We start from the raw sequence: 25109 nt of genomic DNA, 5'->3' as shown, positions 1-25109 counted from the left end.
TTAGGTGAGGTGTTCAGCCGATTTGGATCTCTGATGCAACTTGTCTCAGACAACGGTCCACAGTGGATGTCACAAGAAATGGCTACATTCCTGCAGGTGAATGGCGTACAACATATCAGGGCTGCACCATACCACCCTGCGACCAATGGTCTAGCTGAGAGGTTTGTTCAGACCATGAAACACTCTCTAAAGGCATCGCAAGGCCAGGGAACGCTTCATCAGCGCCTGAATAGTTTCCTGTTGAGTTACAGGAACACACCACATGCGACCACAAAAGCATCACCTGCCACTCTACTGCTCAAAAGAGAGCTACGAACCAACTTCGACCTGCTGAAACCGCCAAAGGTGAAAGACGTGGTACAGTATCAGCAGGACAAGCAGATCAAGCGACGTGAACAAAGCCACAAAGACAAAGTCTTCAGTCCAGGTGAACATGTGTTGACACGGAACTACAGTGGTGGACCTAAGTGGGTTCCTGCTACTGTCATTGCACAGACTGGTCCAGTATCCTACACTGTACAGACACCCGAGGACATTGTCTGGAAGAGACACACCGATCAGCTTCTACGAAATGCAGCAACACCCACTGAACCACCAACAGCAGTTTATCTGCCATTGGGTGATGCTGTGGGTCATCCGCCTTCTACACCGAGAGACTCACCTTCTGAAGAAGCAGCCACTTCAGCCCCTATCTCATCAGCAAGGGAGACCTGTATACAGGCACCTCAGCCGCCTACAGCTGTGTTGACGTCACCTGTGAGAGACAATGAACTGGAGAGCCAGGTTGACCGCCGGTATCCTACCAGAGAGCGGCGGGCCCCTATATGTTTGAACTTATAGTTCAGAGGCTTACCCTTTATCTGGGGCAGAATAATCCCCATGGGTATAGCCATGGTTGGAGGAAGTCTACCCTCACTTCCAGGTTATTGTGTTTTAAAAATGTTGTGGTTCTATTGGGACATCTAATGTAAGAGGGGAGGAGATGTGTATTTTGAATGTTGTATTTGAATTGTCCCACATAGCTTACCGTAGTTGTGATGTGCAATGCACTATGGGAAATAGAGTGCATTGAGTTGAGAAGATTCTGGAAAGTGATGGCTGTGAATTGAAATCTGTCTCCTGCGTACTTTTTTAATTGTTATACAAGCAAGGTTATTAAACTCTTGAGATTTAACAGGAAGGTCATTGATAAAGCAGCTGAAGATGGTTGGGCCTAGGACACTGCCCTGAGGAACTCCTGCGGCGATGTCCTGGGGCTGTGATAATTGACCTTCAATCACCACAACCATCTTCCTTTGTGCTAGGTATGACTCCAGCCAGTGGAGAGTTTTCCCCCCGATTCCCATTGACTTCAGTTTTACTAGGCTCCTTCATGCCAGACTCGGTCAAATGCTGTCTTGATGTCAAGGGCAGTCACTCTCACCTCACCTCTGGAATTCAGCTCCTTTGTCCATGTTTGGACCAAGGCTGTAATGAAGTCGGGAGCCAAGTGGTCTTGGCGGAACCCAAACTGGGCATCAGTGAGCAGGTTATTGGTGAGTAAATGTTGCTTGATAGCACTGTCGATGACACCTTCCATCACTTTGCTGATGATTGAGAGTAGGCTGATAGGGCTGTAATTGGCCGGATTGGATTTGTCCTTTTTTTTGTGGACAGGACATACCTGGGCAGTTTTCCACATTGACTAGTTGGGCCGAACGGCCTGTTTCTGTGCTGTACATGCTATGTAATTCTATCTAGTTATGACCCTGATTGCCATCTTAAGGGACACATACAATTCACCCATGTCTTATGATCTTTTGCTACTCCTGGCTTCATAAAAACCCTGCGGGTCATTGCCGGACCAGGCTCTTCACCCCCCCCCTCCACCCCCACCCCCCCCCTCCACCCCCACCCCCCCCCCCCGCCAGCTGTTCTGAGGACCTACCTACGGGAAGCTCGGCATCGGAGCCGACTGGTACTAAGGCCTCAAACTGGCAAGCTGCATCGGGATGCCCATTTGGCGCCCACCACACGCTGGTTCTATTTAAATAAGGCCAAGGCCTCTTCACTCCCAGAGCAAGTGGCCAGCCAGCACCATCACAACTGAGCCCAGCCCCTTCCTCACCTGTCATTCACACATCCAAAATTCTAGATGGATGCTAACCTGGAGCAGCAACCCTGGTTTTTATTCCCTCCTCCTAGCCTGTGTATGCAGAGGACCAGTTGTAGCAAATATAATGTAACACAGACCATGGGACCAGCTTAGTTTCGACAGCTTAAAACCAGAGGTGCTTTGCATGTACTGACTGCTCCCATGCCTGCCTCTCAATCACAGTTTCAAAGGATAAAACATGGCAACAAGGTGTTACTGAGAGAAAGTTTAGTCAGATTTCTGTCACTTTAAGGTTACCTTACTGGGGAACTGCGTTCCCGTCAATAATAAAGATACAAAGATCATTAAAAATGATTGACCGTGTGTCTGCTTGTAAAATTAGGCGTAAATCTTTTTTTACTTCAGGCATCACAACAGCTCCATTTTCGGATGGAAGAAAACATTACAAATTGCCCTTTCTCTCTTTTTGAAATGCTTTTGACATTTAATGATATTAATAAAACATGCATCTCTGGAAGAAGTGCAATAATTTTCTTTGCAGTCGATAGTTAGCCCGCAGACACATTTAAGCGACAGCATAAATAACTGAGTGCTAATGTAGTTTATGATCTATCAGGTAATCAAGTTTACCACTGAGCGCTGAATAGCTGGAGGTGATGCACTGGGTAAGTGAAAAAAGAAACTGCACGCTGCAATTCGCAAACAATTTCTGTCAGACTGAAAGTAGACCCACACATTGCTCATAAATTACTCAACAATGTAATATTCTAGATAGAATCTTAACCCATCCAGTGGGATCTAGCTATACAGTGAAAGGGGGAAATAGCTGCCTTCAGGACGGGATTAACCTTTACTTAAGCTTACACTGCTAGTTTCCTTTACTTCCGAAATCATTAAAATGTCACATCTGTTTGACATTCTGTGAATGAATGAATTAAATTGAAAAAAAAACACACACAGATGGAATAAATTTAGTTTTAAGAAAGACTTTGCAGATCACTATACCTCCCTTCAATAATAAAGGGAACATTTCAAAATGATCCAACAGCAAAATACTGCAAATGCTGGAAATCTGAAATAACAACAGAAAATGCTGGAAAAACTCAGCAGGCCAGGCAGCATCCGTGGAGAGAGAAACAGAGTTAACGTTTCAGGTCGAAGACCCTTCGTCAGAAATGGAAAAAAGCAGGAAATGGAACAGATTTTAAAGCAAGTTTAGGGGCTGGGAAATGGGGGAGGGGATGAAAGTACAAAAGGGAAGGTCTGTGATAGGATGGAAGGCAGGAGGAGTAAAGCGGCATTAACAGATAGTCAAGGCAAGAGGAGATGGTAATGGGACAGGTTAAGAAACAAAGGATGGCTCCAGATGAAGTGTGAATTGCGCTGGCAGAATGAAAGACAGCTGCCATGGGGAGGGAAGAAAAAAAGCACAAACAAAAAGTGTGGATAAAAAATATATATATGATAGGGGCCGAGGTTATGATCTGAAATTGTTGAACTCTATGTTGAGTCCACAGGGCTGTAGAGTGCCTAATCGAAAGATGAGGTGCTGTTCCTCGAGCTTACGCTGAGCTTCCATGGAACAATGCAAGAGGCCGAGGACAGTGAGGTCTGAGTGGGAGTGGAGCAGAGAATTAAAGTGACAGGCCATCGGAAGCTCGGGATCCCCCGAATCCTTTTGAAAGGATTATTTCAAAATGTACCTTTGCTCAGGTAGATGTTTGTGCCCCGTTGGGGGAGGCAATACACTGGTGAAGGGGATATTCAACAGAAATACATCCTCTGGAGTACCTGATACATATTTATGGATCAGTGAATGGCAGCTGTCAGAAGGGAGGTTATAAAATGTGTAGAGTTTTGATTGACAACATTTTTACTTCAGCCTTAACGGAGCAGCCACCAGTGGGGTTAATTTCATCTTTTGAAAGGCATTGACATTTGGGACCCTCCTTGTCTCCTGTTGAGGAGTTCTTGATGAAAATTCAGCCTAATTACAGGGCTACAATAAAATACATACTATTATCCTTGTAAGGCAGAGGGGGGACATATGGCTGACGTGCACTTTAATCAAAGAGACCTCACAGCAATAAAGAAGATTGAATTATAGGGTTTAAGAATAAGGTTATAAAGGGAAGATTAGCATATCAAAGCTGTACATATCTTGTGGGATCTTACTCAATTCTGTGAGACAAATTGGAAACCCTTAGGTTTTTATGTTGCGCATAAAACATGTACCAAATCAAACTGAGCAAAGAATCAATCTACATATCGAGCAACTAGGGATTCAGTGTGATCCATCGCTAACATTGATGAACCAACGCCACAAAGCCAAAGGAAAGAATCTGTCTCTGAAATGATACTGCAGCGTTGTGCAAGGTGTATAGTCCAGTGACATGACTTGACTAAATAATCTGTTTTTGTTTTAAGACTTGTACTGAATATGCTGAAGGTTGGTGAACACTGTGAGAAAGAACTTACAATGTTAATAGTATGTATTTTATTGCAGCTCTATAGGGCCTGATCAATTCTCTCAGAGATATCGCAAAGCATTTCATAAAAAGTGCTGTTATGCCAGTAAATCCAGCAATTAAATAAATGACCAGTTAATATATTTCTGCTGGTATTGGTTGAGGGAGGAATGTTAGTCAGAGCATCAAAGAAATGTTCTGTTCTTTGCCAATACCATGGGATCTTTTACATCCACCTAAACAGTCAGATGAACCTTGGTTCAGCTTTCCATCAGTAAGATGGCACGCCTGACAATTCAGCACTGCACTGAAATGAGAGCTGGGATTTTGTGCTCAATCACGAGAAGTAGGGCTTGAACCCAAAGCTCTCTGGGGGAGAAATTCGGTTGCTTTGCGCCTCCAGTTAGCACCCTAAGAGGGCGCTAACAGGGCACAAAGCAACTAGCGCCAATGCCTCCCGCGAAATTCATTGGGAGGTTAGCAGCGGCGGTAACCGTTAGTGCCCCACGGCGCTGCACCGCCGGCGATGACGATATCGCCGTGCACAGCGCCCCGCTCGCGCCCCGGCCGCGATCTTCAGTAGCCCCCCTGACTTACCGCCAGACGCTATGTCAGACGGGGTCAGGGGGGCCTACCTGCAGCTGGGGCAGCGCTAGTTAAAGGCGAGATGCCGGGCGGCCATTTTTGTTGCTGGCTGCCTGCCAGCACCTGCCTCCGTTGCCGTCCCCGGCCTCCTGAGCACCGTACCCCCACCTCCCCATGGGCCCGGCACGTCTCTTGAGTGCCGGGCTCTTTTGCTGGCACTCCGATCTGTGGTGGCCCAGTTGGGCCCTGGGTTGTGCTGCGCAAGGCCCCTCCCCTTTAAGAAAGGGAGGAAGGCCTGCAATACCGCAGCACAGCCTGCCCTAGTGTGCTGCACAGCGGCACGCAGTGCCGCAAAATTCCCTTGCAGCGCCCCAAGAGGGAGGCAGGACTCTTCCAGTAGCGCCCCACTTCCCTCTTGGGGTGTTACCGATGAATTTCAGCCGCAGGGGTGCTAATTTTTTCGGGGAGCTAAAAGTAGCGCCCCGGCGAAGTAAGCGCCCCAAAGGGGGCGCGACTCAACTTTTCCCCCTCTAACTCAAAGGTGAGTGTGGAACCAAGTAAGCCAAGCAGATGGTATCCAGTGGCTGTCATTAGAAAGACCCAGGAATAATGCAGCGTGCGGTGTAATGTACTTGACTTATAATATCAAAGCAATTCTTAAAAAAAACCTCCAATACATCAAAGGGCTGTTTTAATAACATGAATTATTTTATATACAAGCACATGTTGCGAAGATATAAATCACATTGGAATGCGTTGTGGTATAAACTTTGCACTTGATGTTGTCTGACAAAAACACACATCTCTTCAGGTTCTTCTCCCGCTCCAAAATTAGATCTGCTGAATTATTTCCCGCAACCACCACGCCTCCCTCCCCCACACACCCCACCCCACCCCAACCCCTGATTTTTCTCCCATTTATTGCCTTCCTCTCCTAAAGGTACTGGGGGTAATTTTAACTTTTATGGCCAGGCAAAAAATGTGTGATAGCGAATTAGCCACCTTATCCAATCTTCTTTCCCAATACAAACGAAAATCGAGTGAAAAGTAACCCACCTGTACTTTGCCTGGTGATAGTAGTTAAAGTTACCCCCACTGTCTCATGTGCAGCCAACCCTCTCACCCAAGTGGCCACTCTTCCTGTGTGAAAGAAAGAAAGAATTAGCATTTCATGTCTTCAGGACAACCCAAAGGGGTCCATTTCCTGGCCGCCGTCAGGCGGCTTTTCAGGCAGGCGGTATTGAATCCGTGATTCTTAAAGTATGATGTTTTCCCAATAACTAGACGGAGGCTGTAAATTAACAATCAACAGGTGTTTACTGGAGGAGGGTACTCTAAAGACTAACAGTACAGAGGCATGCTCAAGGCTTATATACAGGTGTGGTCACTGCCGGTACTACAGTATACAGTAGCTGTAAAAGTAGTTCTCTCTTAAAGGTACATACACTACAATTCCTCCCCTTTTAGATTAACAGTACCCATAACATTCAAATAACAGTTCACACTTTAACATGCACATGAAACTGAAATAGTCCATTTATAGATTCAGTCTTTGGGGCGGCTTCCTGATCCTTTCTGGATAGCGCCTTCCTGAGGTTCTTGTTCTTGGTGCGGAGGCGATTCTGGCCCCCTTTCGTCGGTTAGTTCATCAGGTTCTGCTGCTACTGTTTCTGAGGTAGATGCTACCGGTATGTCGGGTTCATCCCCAGGTACGCGAGACATGGGGTTGACTCGTTCCTGTGACGCTAGGATCTGGTCGACGTGGCGTCTCACAATGTTCTCCCCGACATCCACTGTGTACATTAATGGCCCCTGCCGTGTGCATATTGTTCCAGGTTGCCATTTCTCTGTTCGGTAGTCGCGGGCCAAGACTGGTTGTCCTACATTGAAGCTCCTTGTCGGCTTCTCATTGATGTGCTGGAATTGCTTATCCTCAACATTTCTTCGCACATTTGGTCTGAGCAAATCCAGACGAGATCCCAACCTTCGGTTAAAGAACATCATGGCCGGGGTCTGGTTGGTAACTGCATGTGTCGCATTTCTGTAGGCTAACAGGAAATTGTCCACCTTATGCTGTAGTGGAATTTCATCATCGCACATGGCCCTTATCGCCTTTTTAAAGGTTTGTACGAACCTCTCAGCCAATCCATTTGTGGCTGGATGATACGGGGCGGATGTGTAATGCCTTACCCCATTCCTTCTCATAAATTTCCGAAACTCTTCGGACACAAACTGTGGTCCGTTATCAGAGCAAATCTGCTCTGGCAAGCCGTTCCTGGCAAATATGGTCCGTAGTACTGCAGTCGTTTTCTCTGTAGTGGTTGAGGACATTTTGATCACCTCAGGCCATTTCGAGTGCGCATCCACTGCTATTAAGAACATTGAGTCCATGAATGGACCAGCAAAATCAATATGCACCCGTTGCCATGGAGGGGAGGGCCACTCCCATGGGTGTAGAGGGGCATGTGGTGGTGCATTTTGGACCTTCTGGCATCCTGAGCAGCTCTTTGTTAGGTCCTCGATTTGTTGATCGATCCCCGGCCACCACACATAAGCCCTAGCAAGGCTTTTCATTTTCACCCCTCCCAGATGGCCTTCGTGAAGCTTATTGAGCACTCTCTCCCTTAACTTGGGTGGAATTACCACTCGGGATCCACACATCACTGTTCCCTGGCACACTGACAGCTGTTCTCTTCTGGATGAGAATGCTGGCAACAGTGAGTCGCCATGTGTTGGCCATCCCTTCACCATCAAATCATATACCCGAGACAGTGTCGGATCATTGCGGGTCTCCTTCTCTATATCCGCGTTAGTTACTGGCAATCGTTCAATTATCGACGAATAAAATATTTCGATAGGGTCCACTGCTGGTGCTTCCTCCACAGTAGGCAGTGGCAGGCGTGATAGCCCATCAGCGTTTCCATGCTGTTTCGTGCCCTTATACTCTATTTCATATTGGTTCGCCCCTAGGAAAAGGGACCATCTTTGTAGCCGTTGCGCAGTCATCACCGGAACGCCCTTCTTTGGATTAAAGGTGGAGACAAGTGGTTGGTGGTCAGTCAGCAAGGTGAACCTCTGCCCATGCAGATAGTGGTTGAATTTTTTTACTCCCCATACTAGGCTGAGGGCCTCCCTGTCGATCTGGGCATAGTTGCGCTCGGCTGAGGTTAGTGACCGAGATGCAAAGGCTACTGGCCTCTCCAACCCGTCTGGGAATTTGTGCGGCAGCACCGCTCCAATACCATAGGGTGATGCATCACATGCCAACCGAATTGGTAGTGCTGGGTTGAAATGGGCCAACACCTCTTTTGACGTGATCAATTCTTTGCACTTCTAGAAGGCTCGTCTACATTCGTCATTCCACTTCCATGGTACCCCCGTTTGCAGTAGGGTGTTCAGTGGGTGTAATACTGCAGACAAATTTGGTAAGAACTTATGGTAGTAGTTCACCAGCCCGAGGAACGACCTCAGTTGTGACACATTTTCCGGTGCTGGAGCCTTGACTACTGCCTCAATCTTTTCAGGGGACTTATGTAACCCCTCTTCATCAATAACGTGGCCACAATACGAGATCTGCTTCTGGAAAAACTCGCACTTGTGGCGATTAGCTCGTAGCCCATATTCCTTTAATCTAGTGAGCACCTTCTCCAGGTTGGCGAGGTGATCACTGTCATTTTCGCCCGTGACCAGGTTGTTGTCCAAATAACACTGGGTCCCTGGAATCTCTTGCAGGACTTGATCCATTGCCCTTTACCAAATAGCCGGAGCCGATGCTACCCCGAACACCAGCCGGTTGTATTGGTAGAGACCTTTATGAGTGTTGATCGTGAGGTATTGTTTCGAGGCTTCTTCTACCTCCATTTGCAGGTATGCCTGGGCCAGATCAATTTTGGTGAAGCGTTTACCTCCAGATAGCGAGGCGAAAATATCCTCAATCCGTGGAAGTGGATATTGTACCGTGTGAAGGAATGGGTTCACTGTCACCTTAAAATCCCCACAGATGCAGACCTTCTTTGGTTCCCCAGGCGTATTACTCAACGACCTCTTCATTACAGGAACGATGGGTGTAGCCCACTCGCTCCAGTCTACTTTGGACAGTACTCCTGAACATTCCAACCCTTCCAGCTCTGCTTCGACGGCGGGTCGGATCGCATAAGGCACCGGTCTGGCCTTAAAAAACTTTGGGCTTGCATTTTCCTCTATTTTAATCGTCGCTGTTATGCCTTTTAGTGTTCCGAGTCCCTCCTGGAACACTTCTTGTGCGTCAGTTAGCATTTTTGACAGTCGTCCAGGTGTAATGTCGTCATCCTTTTTGGCCTCAACCTTCAGTGCCTGTATGGAATGCCAATCTAATTGTATCTTCTGGATCCATTCACGTCCTAGTAGTGGTGGTCCTCCATCTGGCAATACATATAGGTCCATTTTGGGTATTTCCTGGCCTTTGTATATCACGTTCACCCTTATTTTTCCTTTGGGGTAGACTTTTTGCCCCGTGTACATCTTCAAGACGATCTCTGTAGCTTTCAAGGGTATATGTGAAAATAGACGCTTGTAGTCCCTTTGGTTTATGACTGTTAGGGCTGATCCTGTGTCCAATTCCATTTTCACTTGGACTCCGTCTATCTTGAGTGCGACCCAGATAGTCTGGTGATCCTCCATTTTGATTACCTATGTAGTTTCAGACAACCCAGCTCCTTGCTTCCGGAGTCTGTATCACTTTTCTGTTCGTCTGAACTACTCTCCATCACCTTATGTACCTTTGTGTACTTCTCCTGTGGAGATTTCTTGCTGCTGGTTTTCTTCCCTGACCTGCAGACTCTTGCTATGTGTCCTGCTTTTCCACACTGTCTGCACACTTGGTCCTTGAACCAACAATCCTTCTGGTCATGTGTTGTTCTGCTGCAGCGATAACACTTCCCTGCTCCATATGACATTTCATTGGTGCCATATGCTTGCGGTCTCCGTTGCATCTCTGCAGCGCCCCATGCGGCTGCTTCGTGTGATACTGCCATGCTGAAAGCCTTGTCCAGCGTAAGATCCTTTTCGGATAGAAGCCGTTTCTGGGTTCCTTCACTTTGAAGCCCACACACAAACTTGTTCCTTAACGTATCTGCTAGTCCCAATCCAAACTGGCAGTGTTTTGATAGCTTGCGCAGTTCCGTTAAGTACTCAGCATTACTTTCGTCTTTATGCTGGTTCCTTTTGTGGAACTTAAATCTTTCTGCTATCAGCAGCGGTGTGGGGTTTAAGTGGTCCTGTAGGATTTCCACTATGCTTTCGAAATTCTTATCCACTGGCTTCTCTGGGGTTATTAGGTTTCGCAGTAACCCATAAGTTTTTGCACCCATGGAATTCAACAAAACCAGTGCTTTCCTAGCATCTGGCACTTCATTCGCCTTGCAGTACACCTCAATGCGTTCCACATATGTCGCCCAATCTTCGACTTCATTGTCGAATGCAGTGATACTGCCACTCTTCGGCATCCCTGGGTGTGATTAAACTGTCTAAAATGGCGTCTCCCGCGCTCTCCCTTCTTCTCCGCTGGCACAAAATGGCATCTCCCGCGCTTTCCTTTCTTTCCGCGCTCGCCCTTCTTCTCCGCTGCGACTTCTAAAATTGCGTCTCCCGCGCTCTCCTTTCTTCTCCGCGGCTCAATGGTGTCTCCCGCGCTTCGTTTCTTTCCCCCGCGGACGCTGTTCAGTCCTTGAGCCCTGGCTGTGCTCTGCGCGTTCTCCTGTGCGCCTCTCTCATTGCCGCCGCTCGGTCCTGAACCCGGCTGCTGCTTTACCCTCTCTCTCTTTTTGTTTTCCGTCGACGCCACTCGGTTTTCAACCCCGGGCTGCACCCTGTGTGCTTCACCCTCTCTCTTACCCCGTTGAAGCTGCTCGGCCTTTTCTGTGCCGTCGGTCGGCTCCAGCCGCCGCTGTCCGGGAAGGGTCTGCGCTGTACCTGTTGCCAGTCTGTTGCTGGATCGTCGTGGCTGGAGAACCAAGCCCAGCTCTCAACAGCCTCCCCTGCGATGTTCACTCTCTGCCAGATGACTGGGCGGTTGCTCGTGGTCGACGCCCGTGCTTCTGGCCTCGACTTTCTTCCACCGTCCTCCCGGAGCGAATCCTTGAAAGGAAATGCATAGTTGCAGGTAGATTCAAATCGACCTCGTCGCCACTGTTGAATCCGTGATTCTTAAAGTATGATGTTTTCCCAATAACTAGACGGAGGCTGTAAATTAACAATCAACAGGTGTTTACTGGAGGAGGGTAGTCTGAAGACTAACAGTACAGATGCCTGCTCAAGGCTTATATACAGGTGTGGTCACTGCCGGTACTACAGTATACAGGAGCTGTAAAAGTAGTTCTATCTTAAAGGTACATACACTACAGGCGGGGGCCGAAAACCGCCGAAAAAGTGGGTCGGACGCCCCCCCGCCTGATTCCCCGCCCCGTCCGACTTTCGGACCGCCATTTCCCGGCGACCCGCTTCAGTCCCGGCCGCCGCTGGCGGGACTGGTCGTCGGCACACTAATGACCAATAATTACTTTGTTGAAGAAGATTTTCCGGGGCCGTTGCGACTTTGGGGCTTTCCCCACATCAAACACGCCTGCGGGGAACCCCGCTGATGAGACCTAGCGTGAAGCTTGCCGGCTTGCTAGCTGTCAGCTGCAGGTCAGGGAAAGCTGCGATTTAAAGGGACAGCACTTGTATGTTGAAGGACCTTGTTGTTGCAGGTTTGGGGCTACTTCTTCAAGGCTTAGGCACAGCTGTGGAAGGTTGGAGCCTCACACACTTCTCCAATGCGATCTCCTGGGAAGCCCCTCTCGCCACCCTCACTCAGCGCTTCCTCAGCGGAGGCATCTACGAGAAGCATGGGACTCCTTTTTTTCCTTCCCTTCTTGCCATTACAGGATCTCCAGCAGCAGAGACGGCAGCAGCAGAACCAAGAACAGCAGGATGAGCACCAGGCTGCTGCTCACTCACCTGAAGCTACACAGGCCAGAAGGGGCCAGCACTTGGAAGTGGCTTGAGAGCACCTTGCTGCGCTTTAGGGGGCCATGAGGACTCGTTTCTGCACTGGTAGTCCTACTCAGAAGGACTTCCATGAAGATCTGGGGGTCAATTTTCTGGCAGCTGTCGGGCGGCTTTTCATGTGGCCGGGTGCCGAAAATCAGCGAAAAGCGGGTCTGGTTTCTCTGTTCAACAGATGGCCAACGCTCCTCAAGAGATGTCATTCTCTTATGAGCACTCACCATGTTTTCCGTACCCTGGCAAGTTATCTCCTCCATGGAGGTTGCCAACCTTTCCATGGTGATGCGTTCATGCGCCAATGACTCCACAAAGGCTCTGCTCATGGTCGCTATGGACTCCTCCATTCGCTACACACTCGCAGCGACCCTGGAGACAAAACCTGCCAGAGACTCCTGCATCTGTGCATGGAGATCCATCACCTCTTCTCTTGCGGATGGACCCAGAGGCAGAGGGTCGACATGCAGCGCAGCTGAGCTGAGCTGGCAGAGTCCTGCGCCCTCCGACGAGGACTCTCCACTGCTGTCCCTGTCTCCAGAATCTGCTGAGGCTCACTTGTGAGCTGTGAAACACCAGGTGACAACACTACTCTATGTCCCGAAGGTCCCCCCGAGGTGTGAGTGTCTGCGCTGATGCTGGGTGCGCTTACTTCTGCTGACACTGCGCCCTCAGAGGTTGGAGCTTCCTCTGAGGAGTCTGGCTGTACAGCCTCTTCCTCCTCCACAGTGAGGACGGGGGCTCTGGATGGTACTGTGGGGGAGTAAAGGAAGGAGTTAGAGATGTAATGCCAAGGTTCTTCTGGTGACTCCCAGCGAGTTGGCATCTGCTGACACCTGCATCCATGCAGCATTGGTCTCAGTGGGAGGCCTCTTCCTCCCTGACCTAGGGAAGAGGACCTCCCTGTGGGCCCTAGCCCCATCCAATAATGCCTGCAGTGAAGCCTCGTCGAGTTTGAAGGCAGCTCGGGGTCTGGCACTGGCCACAGCTGCTGCAGGCTCCTCTGCCATCCTGTATGGTTCGTTTGGAAGCCTTCAGAGGATGCAGTGCTTGCTATGGAACTTGAAAGCACCACGAATGATGACATCATACTGTGGGGATTTCTGACTCGAATTGGACAATTAGCAAGGCTTTCCACATGCTGGGAATTAATTGGCCAATTGAGGGAAAATTGCGTGGAGATGGCTGACACTTTTTTATGTGCGTCAGAAACCCCACATTCAGGGAAACCCGACCATTCCCCACACAAGCCGAAAATCAGGGCCAAAGAGATTCACAGCCAATTAATTATTTTTCAAGTGTAGTTGCTACTGTTATGTAGGCAAATGCGGCAGGCAATTTGTGCACAGCAAGGTCCCACAACCCACAAATGAGATAAATGACCAGATAATCTATAAGTTTTGGCAACAGTTTTGGCCAGGATATCAGAAGTCTCCTGCTCTCCTTCATGTTATGCCATGCATTTATTATGTCCCCCTGAACAGTTTAACGTCTCATCTGAAAGAAACAGCAGCCTAGAAATACGAGTGGTTTGCGCCACCTGTTAGCGTGGCCTAATGTCGATATTTGGTGACTAGGAGTGTCAAATCGAGTTATGATGTTTCTTCTTCTTCTTCTTCTTCTTCTTCACCCGCCTCTCCCTCTTCTTGGCTAATCACTGGCTGGGCAGGCTGCATTTCTTGGGTGTGTGAAATGAGGAAGGCACAAGGGTGGAGTTGTGAGGTGAGGGCGGGAAAGCAAGAGGTGCATGCCAGAAGGAGGATAACGTATGAGGATACCAGCATCTTGTATCCTTTTTGACCCACCGCTCAGCCATGACACTGCAAAGAATGGCCTGCACCATCTCCTTAAGTGGGTGAGGTGCAGCTAGGAATGGGAGATGTGCCTCGTGATTGGTAGAGATTGTTTTTAGGTGAGTGATTGCGGGGGGAGTCGTGCATTGAGCAGTGTGTGAGGTTAGTCATTCAGTTGGTAGGAGACAGCTTTTTTAAAATTTGTTTATGGGATGTGGGCATCGCTGGCAAGGCCAGCATTTATTGCCCATCCCTAATTGCCCTTTAGAAGGTGGTGGTGAGCCACCTTCTTGAACCGCTGTAGTCCGTGTGGTGAAGGTACTCCCACAGTGCTGTTAGGTAGGGAGTTCCAGGATTTTGACCCAGCGACGATGAAGGATCGGCGATATACTTCTAAGTCAGGATGGTGTGTGACTTGGAGGGGAACTTGGAGGGGGTGGTGTTCACATGCGCCTGCTGCCCTTGTCCTTCTAGGTGGAAGAGGTCGTGGGTTTGGGAGGTGCTGCCGAAGAAGCCTTGGCGAGTTGCTGCAGTGTATCTTGTAGATAGTACACACTGCAGCCACGGTACGCTGGTGGTGGAGGGAGTGAATGTTTAAGGTGGTGGATGGGGTGCCAATCAAGCGGGCTGCTTTGTCCTGGATGGTGTCGAGCTTCTCGAGTGTTGTTGGAGCTGCACTCATCCAGGCAAGTGGAGAGTATTCCATCGCACTCCTTACCTTGTTGATGGTGGAAAGGCTTTGGGGAGTCAGGAGGTGAGACACTCACCACAGAATACCTAGCCTCTGACCTGCTCTTGTTGCCACAGTATTTATGTGGCTGGTGTTGATGGTGGGGGATTTGGCGATGGTAATGCCATTGAATGTCAAAGGGCGGTGGAGATAGTCATTGACTGGCACTTGTGGCGCGAATGTTACCTGCCACTTATCAGCCCAAGCCTGAACGTCGTCCAGGTCTTGTTGCATGCGGGCATGGACTGCTTCATTATCTGAGGAGTTGTGAATGACACTGACTACTGTGCAGTCATCAGCGAACATCCCCATTTCTGGCCTTATGTTGGAGGGAAGGTCATTAATGAAGCAGCTGAAGATGGTTGGGCCTAGGACACTGCCCTGAAAAACTCCTGCAGCGATGTCCTGGGGCTGTGATGATTGACCTTCAATACCACAACCATCTTCCTTTGTGCTTGGTATGACTCCAGCCAGTGGAGAGTTTTCCCCCCGATTCCCATTGACTTCAGTTTTACTAGGGCTCCTTCATGCCACACTCGGTCAAATGCTGCCTTGATGTCAAGGGCAGTCACTCTCACCTCACCTCTGGAATTCAGCTCTTTTGTGCATGTTTGGACCAAGGCTGTAATGAGGTCAGGAGCCAAGTGGTCTTGGCGGAACCCAAACTGGGCATCAGTGAGCAGGTTATTGGTGAGTAAGTGCCGCTTGATAGCACTGTTGATGACACCTTCCATCACTTTGCTGATGATTGAGAGTAGACTGATGGGGCGGTAATTGGCCAGATTGGATTTGTCCTGCTTTTTGAAGATGCATTCACTGACCTTGACCAGTAGTCTGAGGTCATGAAGCTTCTTTGGGCATTGGAGCCAGGTGGTGGGGCGACACTGCTGGCAGTGACAGCCTTGGTGATCTGGTCCCAAATCATTCTTTCTGGAGGGCCTCCTGGCCCCTGTGGGTAGAGGACCTCTCTTGCAGTGTTGACCCCCTGCACAAAGCTGGAGTGCTGCGTGCGAGGCCTTGGGTGCCCCTTTCCCTGGCTTGCTGAACCATTTGTGTTAGTGCTGAAGCACCTTTACCAGTTTTTGAGGTTCAGAATGGAATTCAGCTTTAAGTGCTGAAGAGTCCCATTTGGGAATTCTTTTTAATGTTATTTTTTTTAAAGACAGTAAGGGCTGTAAACTGCATTTTTTTACTTCATTTTAATTTCTATCAGTTCTGAATGAACTTCCCCTTTAATTCATAGCCTTTTTAATTGCCCACAATTCCTAGCAAACTCCACAGCTTCCCTCCCAGAGGCTGTTGGAAGCTGGACCACCACTTCAGGACGGGAACTTTGACTTCCAGGCCTGCACTGACGCCACCAGGAGGGCGTTACACAGTAAGTTAGCGCTGGGCTAAAAATCTTTAGCCCCTAGCGCGAATTTTTCTCAGGTGTCGCTGCGTTCATTTTCAGCAGCTCTTAAACCGAGGCAACTCTGGTGGGGGCCACGAATTTCCAGGCCAGCATCTCCTACAATGCAGCACTCCAGCAATACTGCACTGAAGTGTCAGCCTGGATTACATAGCTCAAGACTAATAGTGGAGTTTCGAACTCACAATCATCTGACTCAATGGCCCCGATTTTTGGCTTGTGTGGGAAATGGTCGGGTTTCCCCGAATGTGGGGTTTCTGACACACATAAAAAAGTGTCAGTCAGCTCCATGCAATTTTCCCTCAAGTGGCCAATTCATTCCCAGCATGTGGGAAGCCTTGCTAATTGTCCAATTCGAGTTAGAAATCCCCACAGTATGATGTCATCATTCATGGTGCTTTCAAGTTCCATAGCAAGCACTGCATCCTCTGAAGGCTTCCAAACGAACCATACAGGATGGCAGAGGAGCTTGCAGCAGCTGTGGCCAGTGCCAGACCCCGAGCTGCCTCCAAATTCGACGAGGCTTCACTGCAGGCATTATTGGATGGGGTTAGGGCCCACAGGGAGGTCCTCTTCCCTAGGTCAGGGAGGAAGAGGCCTCCCACTGAGACCAATGCTGCATGGATGCAGGTGTCAGCAGATGCCAACTCGCTGGGAGTCACCAGAAGAACCTTGGCATTACATCTCTAACTCCTTCCTTTACTCCCCCACAGTACCATCCAGAGCCCCCGTCCTCACTGTGGAGGAGGAAGAGGCTGTGCAGCAAGACTACTCAGAGGAAGCTCCAACCTCTGAGGGTGCAGCGTCAGCAGAAGTAAACGCACCCAGCACCAGCGGAGACACTCACACCTCGGGGGGACCTTCGGGACATAGAGTGGTGTTGTCACCTGGTGTTTCACAGCTCACAAGTGAGCCTCAGCAGATTCTGGAGACAGGGACAGCAGTGGAGAGTCCTCATCGGAGGGCGCAGGACTCTGCCAGCTCAGCTCAGCTGCGCTGCATGTCGACCCTCTGCCTCTGGGTCCATCCGCAAGAGAAGAGGTGATGGATCTCCATGCACAGATGCAGGAGTCTGGCAGGTTTTATCTCCAGGGTCGCTGCGAGTGTGGAGCGAATGGAGGAGTCCATAGCGACCATGAGCAGAGCCTTTGTGGAGTCATTGGCGCATGAACGCATCACCATGGAAAGGTTGGCAACCTCCATGGAGGAAATAACTTGCCAGGGTATGGAAAACATGGTGAGTGCTCATAAGAGAATGACATCTCTTGAGGAGCGTTGGCCATCTGTTGAACAGAGAAACCAGATCTTCATGGAAGTCCTTCTGAGTAGGACTGCCAGTGCAGAAACGGGTCCCCATGGCCCCCTAAAGTGCAGCAAGGTGCTCTCAAACCACTTCCAAGCGCTGGCCCCTTCTGGCCTGTGCAGCTTCAGGTGAGTGAGCAGCAGCCTGGTGCTCCTGGTGCTCATCCTGCTGTTCCTGGTTCTGCTGCTGCCACCTCTGCTGCTGGAGATCCTCTAATGGCAAGAAGGGAAGGAAAAAAAGGCGTCCCATGCTTCTCGTAGATGCCTCCGCTGAGGAAGCGCTGAGTGAGGGTGGCGAGAGGGGCTTCCCAGGAGATCGCATTGGAGAAGTGTGTGAGGCTCCAACCTTCCACAGCTGTGCCTAAGCCTTGAAGTAGCCCCAAACCTGCAACAACAAGGTCCTTCAACATACAAGTGCTGTCCCTTTAAATCGCAGCTTCTCTGATTGACCTGCAGCTGCAAGCAAGCAAGCCGGCAAGCTTCATGCCAGGTCTCATCAGTGGGGTTCCCCGCAGGCGTGTTTCACACGGGGAAAGCCCCAAATTCGCAACAGCCCCGGAAAATCTACTTCAACAAGGTAATTATTGGTCATTAGTGTTCCGACGACCAGTCCCGCCAGCAGCGGCTGGGACTGAAGCGGGTCGCGGAGAAACGGTGGTCCAAAAGTCGGACGGGGCAGGGAATCAGGTGGGGGGGTGGTTGCGACCTGCTTTTTCGGCGATTTTCGGCCCCCGGCCGCTTGGAAAGCCGCCCGACGGCTGGCAGAAAATCAACCCCAATGGCTTCGCCAGTCTATTCAGCCATCAAAGACAGCAGAGCTGAGCGCAATCCTGGTCTCACCCAACACCCACCATCAATTTTCAGTGCAGGCCGCTTGATAACAACTTTCTTTAGTCCAGAACTAGCCAATTGTAGCATCACACGATGCTTCAAACATTTTTTTTGCTGTAAACAGTGCTCCTATAGAGTTTCACCTTTTATTAAACCAAGGGTAATTTCAAAAAGAAAATGGGGTAAATCTTGACTTTGCGCGAAAGTGTAAAACGGGTGATAGCAAATCGGCAGCTTATTTTACACCTCTCCCGATTTTCATTTCTATTGACTTCAGTGGAAATAAACATTGGGAGAGATGTGAAAGGAGCTGCCGATTCGCTATCACCCATTTTACACTATTGCACAAAGTGATGATCTGTCCCAATGTTACTACCAGCAGTGTCAGTCGTGTCTGAGCGGGTACCACTCGCACCTCTGACGCAGAAAGTCGTGGGTTCAAGTCCCACTCCAGAGACTTAAGCACAATATCTAGGCTGACGCTCCAGTGCAATGCTGAGGGAGTGCTGCACTGTCGGAGGTGCCGTCTTTCAGATGAAACGTAAAACAAAGGCCCCATCTGCCCTCTCAGGTGGACATAAAAAATTCCGTGGCACTATTTCGAAGAAAAGCATTGGAGTTTTCCCCAGTGTCCTGGCCAATATTTATTCCTCAACCAACATCACTAAAACAAATTATCTAGTCATTATCACATTGCTATCTGTGGGATCTTGCTGTGTGAAATTGGCTGCTGCGTTTCCCACATTACAACAGTGACTCCACTTCACAAAGTACTTCATTGGCTGTAAGGCGGTTTGGGACATCCTGAGGTTGGGAAAGGTGCTATAAAAATGCAAATTCTTTCTTCCATTCACATATCAACTGATATTCCCTGTAACATTTTTCACTCTGTATTACAGGTTTTGGATCTCTGCTCATAAACACACTGCAACATGTGTCAGTATTAAAACCCAGTTTTAATAAAAACTATTATTGTTCATTTGCTGTCAAGTTACACTATTACAACTCTGACCTTACATTATGCACTCATAAAAATTGTCCTTTCCAGTCACATCATGAAAGCTGTCCCTGGGGCAGTCCAGTCACATATCACATTGAAACTCACATAAACCGTGCCATACATCAATAGGGTATCTCATTGTACCTCCAGTTCCAAGCACAATGAGATCCCACCCTCAGTTGTGTCCTCATGGGGAGGTCTAGAGCAGGAGCCATTCCACAGGGTGGGAGAGGAGAGTCGTAACAAGATCACACACCCTCCTAGCAATCCGCTATGCAGCTGCAATGGCAGAGGTCAACTGCCTTTTCCCTGCAGTTGTTTTAATGTCTCTTCCTCCTTATGGATTAAATTTAATTTACAATTGCGTTTCCGAGTTGTCATCAACTATAAGATTGATTTGTACCGTGCCCATCCTGTCAATTCCTTACATTTATCTGTGAGTGTGATGTTAATGCCACTCATTTTTTGCTTTACATTGTTCATTCATACATCAAAATAATTAATTCAGTAAAGAGAACTGTCTCCTGCAGGGAGCAGAAGGCAGCTTTCTCCACTCACATAGCTGAGGAGATGGTCATTAAGCATAGTGAGGTATAGTTGTGCAGCGTGGAGACCTAGAGAGAAGAAAGTGGTTTTAAAAAAACATATAAAGGAAAAGCAAATCTGTCCCCATTATGATACCTGTCATTACAGCCATCTCACTCTTGTGATCCCAAGTAAGTCTGGTTAACATAAAAAATTTCAAATACAGATGGAGGAATTTTAACCCCCAAGAAGTGGTGGGTTAGGGATGGGTGAGGCGTTGAAATGAATGGTTTTTCAATCGCGACCGCAACCCGGCTCCAATGCATCCACTTCCAGGTTTAATGGAGGCACTTCTGGATGCCTGCAAGTAAACTATTCGTTGAAGTTGGGGCTTTAATTATTGCAGGCAGGCGGATACTTATTGGTGCAATTAACGTCCTGCTGCCCGGGTCCTAGCTCACATCAAATCCCATTCACCCATCACCCCTGTGTTCGCAGACCTACATTGGCTTTGGGTTAAGCAACACCTCGATTTTAAAATTATCAGCCTTGTTTTCAAATCCCTTCATGGCCTCGCTCTTCCCAATCTCTGTAATCTCCTTCAGCCCCACAACCGCCCCCCCCCCCCCCCGAGATATCTGCGCTCCTCTAATTCTGCCCTCTTGAGGATCCCTGATTATAATCGCTCAACATTTGGCGGCCGTGCCTTCAGCTGCCTGGGCCCGAAGCTCTGGAACTCCCTCCCTAAACCTTTCCGCCTCGCTACCTCTCTCTCCTCCTTGAAGGTGCTCCTTAAAACCTACCTAGACTTTGACCAAGCTTTTGGTCATCTGCCCTAATATCGCCTTATGTAGCTCGGTGTTAAATGTTGTTTTATAACGCTCCTGTGAAGCACCGTGGGACATTTTACTACGTTAAAGGCACTGTACAAATACAAGATATTGTTGTTGTTGTTGTCCTTAGAATGAGGTGTCTTAAATTAAATTTTACTTAGGTTTACATTTAACGTCTCCAGCACGGGTTTCCCAGGGCTCGGGAAACTGACCAGGGAATCGAAGGTGAGATTGAGCCGCAGTTCAGGTGGGTGTTTAAACTTGTCATTGACCCATCGGAATAAAACCTCACTGATTATAGCTGGTGTCTCAGTTCCCTCTGGCCAACATTTTCTCTCAACTTTGGAGGCATTCAAACTGACAAGGTCAGGATGGGAGGCACATTGGATGTGTTTGGGAGCACATCGAAGAGGAAGACCATCACCATCCACGGCAGTGACGTGCTGTAGTGGGATCAGCACGAGGACAGGAGAGAGTAGCACAGGAGAGGGCTGTACAGGAGAGAGGTGTACAGGAGAGAGGTGTACAGGATAGAAAAACACTGGACAGAGGTGTACAGGAGAGAGGTGTACAGGATAGAATAGCACTGGACAGAGGTGTACAGGAGATAGGTGTACAGGAGAGAAAAACACTGGACAGAGGTGTACAGGAGAGAGGGGCACAGGAAGGAGGGGCACAGGAGAGAGGTGTACAGGATAGAATGGCACAGGAGAGGGGGGCACAGGATAGAATGGCACAGGAGAGGGGGGCACAGGATAGAATGGCACAGGAGAGGGGGGCACAGGATAGAATGGCACAGGAGAGGGGGGCACAGGATAGAATGGCACAGGAGAGGGGGGCACAGGATAGAATGGCACAGGAGAGGGGGGCACAGGATAGAATGGCACAGGAGAGGGGGGCACAGGATAGAATGGCACAGGAGAGGGGGGCACAGGAGAGGGGGGCACAGGATAGAATGGCACAGGAGAGGGGGGCACAGGAGGGGGGGCACAGGAGGGAGGGGCACAGGAGGGAGGGGCACAGGAGAGGGGGGCACAGGAGAGGGGGGCACAGGAGAGGGGGGCACAGGAGAGGGGGGCACAGGAGAGGGGGGCACAGGAGGGAGGGGCACAGGAGGGAGGGGCACAGGAGGGAGGGGCACAGGAGGGAGGGGCACAGGAAGGAGGGGCACAGGAAGGAGGGGCACAGGAAGGAGGGGCACAGGAGAGAGAGGCCGAGGACGCAGGAGGCACTACCCATGTCATAGGGTTTACAGACAGAGGCTTAGCATTCTTGACCTCTCGGAAGAGCAGTGCTTCCGCAGGCTGAGATTATCATGTCAGGTGGTCGCTGAAATCTGCAGCCTCCTAGAAGAAGACCTGCTCCCTGCTGGACCTGGTGGACATGCATTTGAAGGAATGAATTGCCAGTGGATAAAGATTGTATCATGTGGGGAGCAAGAGTAGTTATCCCAAATAGGTTCAGGTCTAAAGTGTTACGAGATCTTCATGACTAGCACCTGGGAATGTGCTTGACCAAGAGCTTTGCCCACAGTTACTTATGGTGGCCAGGTTTAGATAAAGAGATAGAGTACATAGTCAGTCAATGTACAACATGTCAATCGGTGAGCAAGAAACCACCATCAGTACCATTACAGCCATGGAAATGGCCTCCCAGATTGTGGCAAAGGTTACATGTAGATTTTGCTGAGCTAGAAGGACAGCAATTGTTCATCATGATAGATAGTCACTCGAAGTCGGTAGAGGTGTTTCCGATGCGGATAATAACAACAAGCAAATCACTAGACAATTTGCGAAGATTGTTTTCTTCATACGGCCTCCCAGAAGAAATTGTGTCTGATAATAGGCCGCAATTTTGTTCAAAAGAGTTCACACTGTTCATGAGCAGAAACGGTGTGAAACATACCAAAGCTCCACCGTACCACCCTGCTTCAAATGGTGCAGCAGGGCGCACAGTACAAATTGTCAAACGCGTCCTCATCAAGCAAATGTTGGATCCAAAGCCAAAGAAACGTCAGTTGTCGTTGGGCCACAAACTGGCAAATTTTCTGATTACCTATTGGAATACTCCTCATACCACTACTGGTAGAAAACCAGCAGAGTTGTTTCTCAAACGACAGCCACGAACCAGGTTCTTGTTGTTAAAGCCAAAATTCGCACAGTCCATAGAAGAGAAACAATCAAGGCAGAAAGAGAGTCATGATAAAGATAGAGTTAGAGAGAGAAATGTGAAGTTGAACCAGAAGGTTAGAGTGAAGAACCATCACCATAAATGGTTAAAGTGGTTACCGGGAAGAGTAATGAAGATATGCGGCCCTCGCACATATTTGGTCAAGATGTTTGATCATGGAAAGGTTAGGTTTGTTCACATTGATCATATCTTACCTACAGATGTGGAAGGAGTTGAAAGCTGGGATGATTCAATTTATTCTGATAAGTCAAATAGTCTTGTTACAAGTAGAGTACCAGTAGCAAATCCTACATCAGACGTACCAGAAACAAGTCCAAGACAAAGTCAGAATTTAAGTCTGAGGCAGACAAACAGTCTGAAAGTGTAGAGAGTCCAAATGTAGATCAAGGTCAGCCCTTGGAGAAAAATTTTCCGCGGGCTCAGCCTAGAATGAGGCAGCGTCCTACAACAAGATCTGAAAGTTCTGTTCAAGAAAGAATTTATCCTCTTCGAAACAAAAAAAGTGTGGTTAAGTTTAATCTGTAAATATGGAAAATAAGTTCATACTAGAACTTGGAAACATAAAATGGGTTCCATTTGAGAAATGTATACCAAGAGTTGTGTATACCATGCAAGTCATGTACAATGATTATTTGCTCTGATTAACTTCTTCAATAAGGAGGGAAAAGTGTAATAGAGCTACCTGGTGGACTACTGATGTATATAATAATAAAGCCATCTGCAGTACAGTTCTTACCAGAAGCCATGTTTTGCTGTTCTATATATATGCTGAGTCTCAAGATATCACATCAGACATGGTACCCGAGCTGCGTGATTCCTGTGATCATCCAGGGATATTTGAAAGGTAGGATTAAAAGATACGTAAGGGACTGACAATGACCTAATAATCATCAAAATTAGCTCGGCCGCCTCTGCCGTTCGGGTCGCTGCCGCGCTGGCAAACGCACCCGAGGGAAAGGCGTGTGGGGGCGGGATGACGGCGGGTTCCCGACCCGCTCCAAGTTATTTCAACATTCCCTCCCGACCCGCCTCCAATCCCGCCCGCACGGACGCCAGAATATTCCGGCTGTTAACTTTGTTTCGCTCTCCGCAGATACTGCCTGACCTGCTGAGTATTTCCAGAATGTTCTGTTTTTATTACTGGGAGAACTACCTTGATTTTCATTGATTATTGCCATGAGATCTTTTACATTCATCGGAGCAGGGCCCACTTTAAAGTACACAACATTCTGTCAGTATCTGAAAAGAGAAAAAAGAGATTAACATTTTAGATGATTACCTTTAATTAGAAATAAATAATTGGTTTGCGCTGTGTCCTGCAAGACTGAGCACAGTCTCAGGGTTGAGATGATTTTAGGTACGACTGATGCTTTGGTCTCACTGTAGATGAAATCAAGGAACAAGAAAAAGTTAGTCAGCCCTTCAGCCCACTCCTCCAAACTACAGATTCGATTTGTGACTGTACTTAAACTATTTACTTGACCCATCTATTCTCATAACAAAGGGTTTCCCCAACTGTGACTACAGGCTTGATTTTACTAATGGAGGCGGGTTGAGTGCGGATCCGCTGCTCGGAGGCTTTCCGACCCGCTCCTGGCTGCCGCCTCCCAGAACTTACTATTTTCGCTTGATTGGCCTCGTTACAGCCGACGTGCGGGTCCCTCCAGGCAATTGCTTGGAGGCTGTCAGTTTCTCGCCTCTGATGACGCGTTGTTTGAATGAAAATTTAAAGGGGCCATGTCCCCTTTGGGAAAAATGTCAATGGGCTGGATTGGTGCTGTATTATATAGAAAGGGGAGTTGACAGCGTCTGTTCTGAACAAAATTTAATGAATGAAATTGCTGGTCATATTATTCCAGAAAGATATTTATGATTTTTTTATATATCAATTTATTATCTGACTATGAAATGAAAAAGATGCCAGATTTGTTCCAATCATTGGCTTAGTAATATTAATGCTTTTATCTCTTAAAGGTGCTGGCTGCTGCAGGAACAGCAGCCCCAATAACTAAGGCTGCACCCAGGTTCAATGAGGGCTCTCTCCATGCTCTTGTTGAGGGAGTTAGAGGACGTCAGGAGCTCCTGTTCCCTGGAAATGGAAAGAGGAGGCCTCCTCAGCAAACCAAGGCAGCTTGGCTGCAAATTTCTGAGGAGGTGAGCTCGAGGTCTGTGTGCAGACGCACATGGGTTCAGTGTGGAAATGGTACCCGGTAAGGCAAGTCAGGATTTGGGGTGCTGCAATCGGGGGTGGGTGGGGGTGGAAGCGGGGGAAAGTCCGGGACTGGGGAGGTCCAAGGCATCCTTGTGGGACTCCTGCTCCTCCTGGTCC

At 48.7% G+C, this 25109-nt stretch overlaps 1 long non-coding RNA gene across 1 annotated transcript in view; it reads right to left on the bottom strand.

Annotated features, from left to right (window-relative positions):
• The window catches only part of LOC147109568 (uncharacterized), an 83791-nt gene extending 59322 nt beyond the window's left edge, over window positions 1-24469 (bottom strand). Inside the window, exons 1-3 of the long non-coding RNA XR_015080436.1 lie at window positions 24399-24469; window positions 23934-24019; window positions 19791-19846 (exon numbers count right to left, since the gene is read on the bottom strand). This is a non-coding gene — a long non-coding RNA (uncharacterized LOC147109568). The remainder of the gene's footprint in view (window positions 1-19790; window positions 19847-23933; window positions 24020-24398) is intronic.
• Between the last annotated feature and the right edge of the window lie 640 nt (window positions 24470-25109).

The sequence above is a fragment of the Somniosus microcephalus genome, chromosome 12 (assembly GCF_052327205.1).
Source record: "Somniosus microcephalus isolate GS21.2 chromosome 12, FLI_Smic_1.0, whole genome shotgun sequence".
Taxonomy (NCBI): Eukaryota; Metazoa; Chordata; class Chondrichthyes; order Squaliformes; family Somniosidae; genus Somniosus; species Somniosus microcephalus.
Note: the sequence above shows the minus strand (reverse complement) of the source record. Positions and strands in the feature narration are given on the sequence as shown.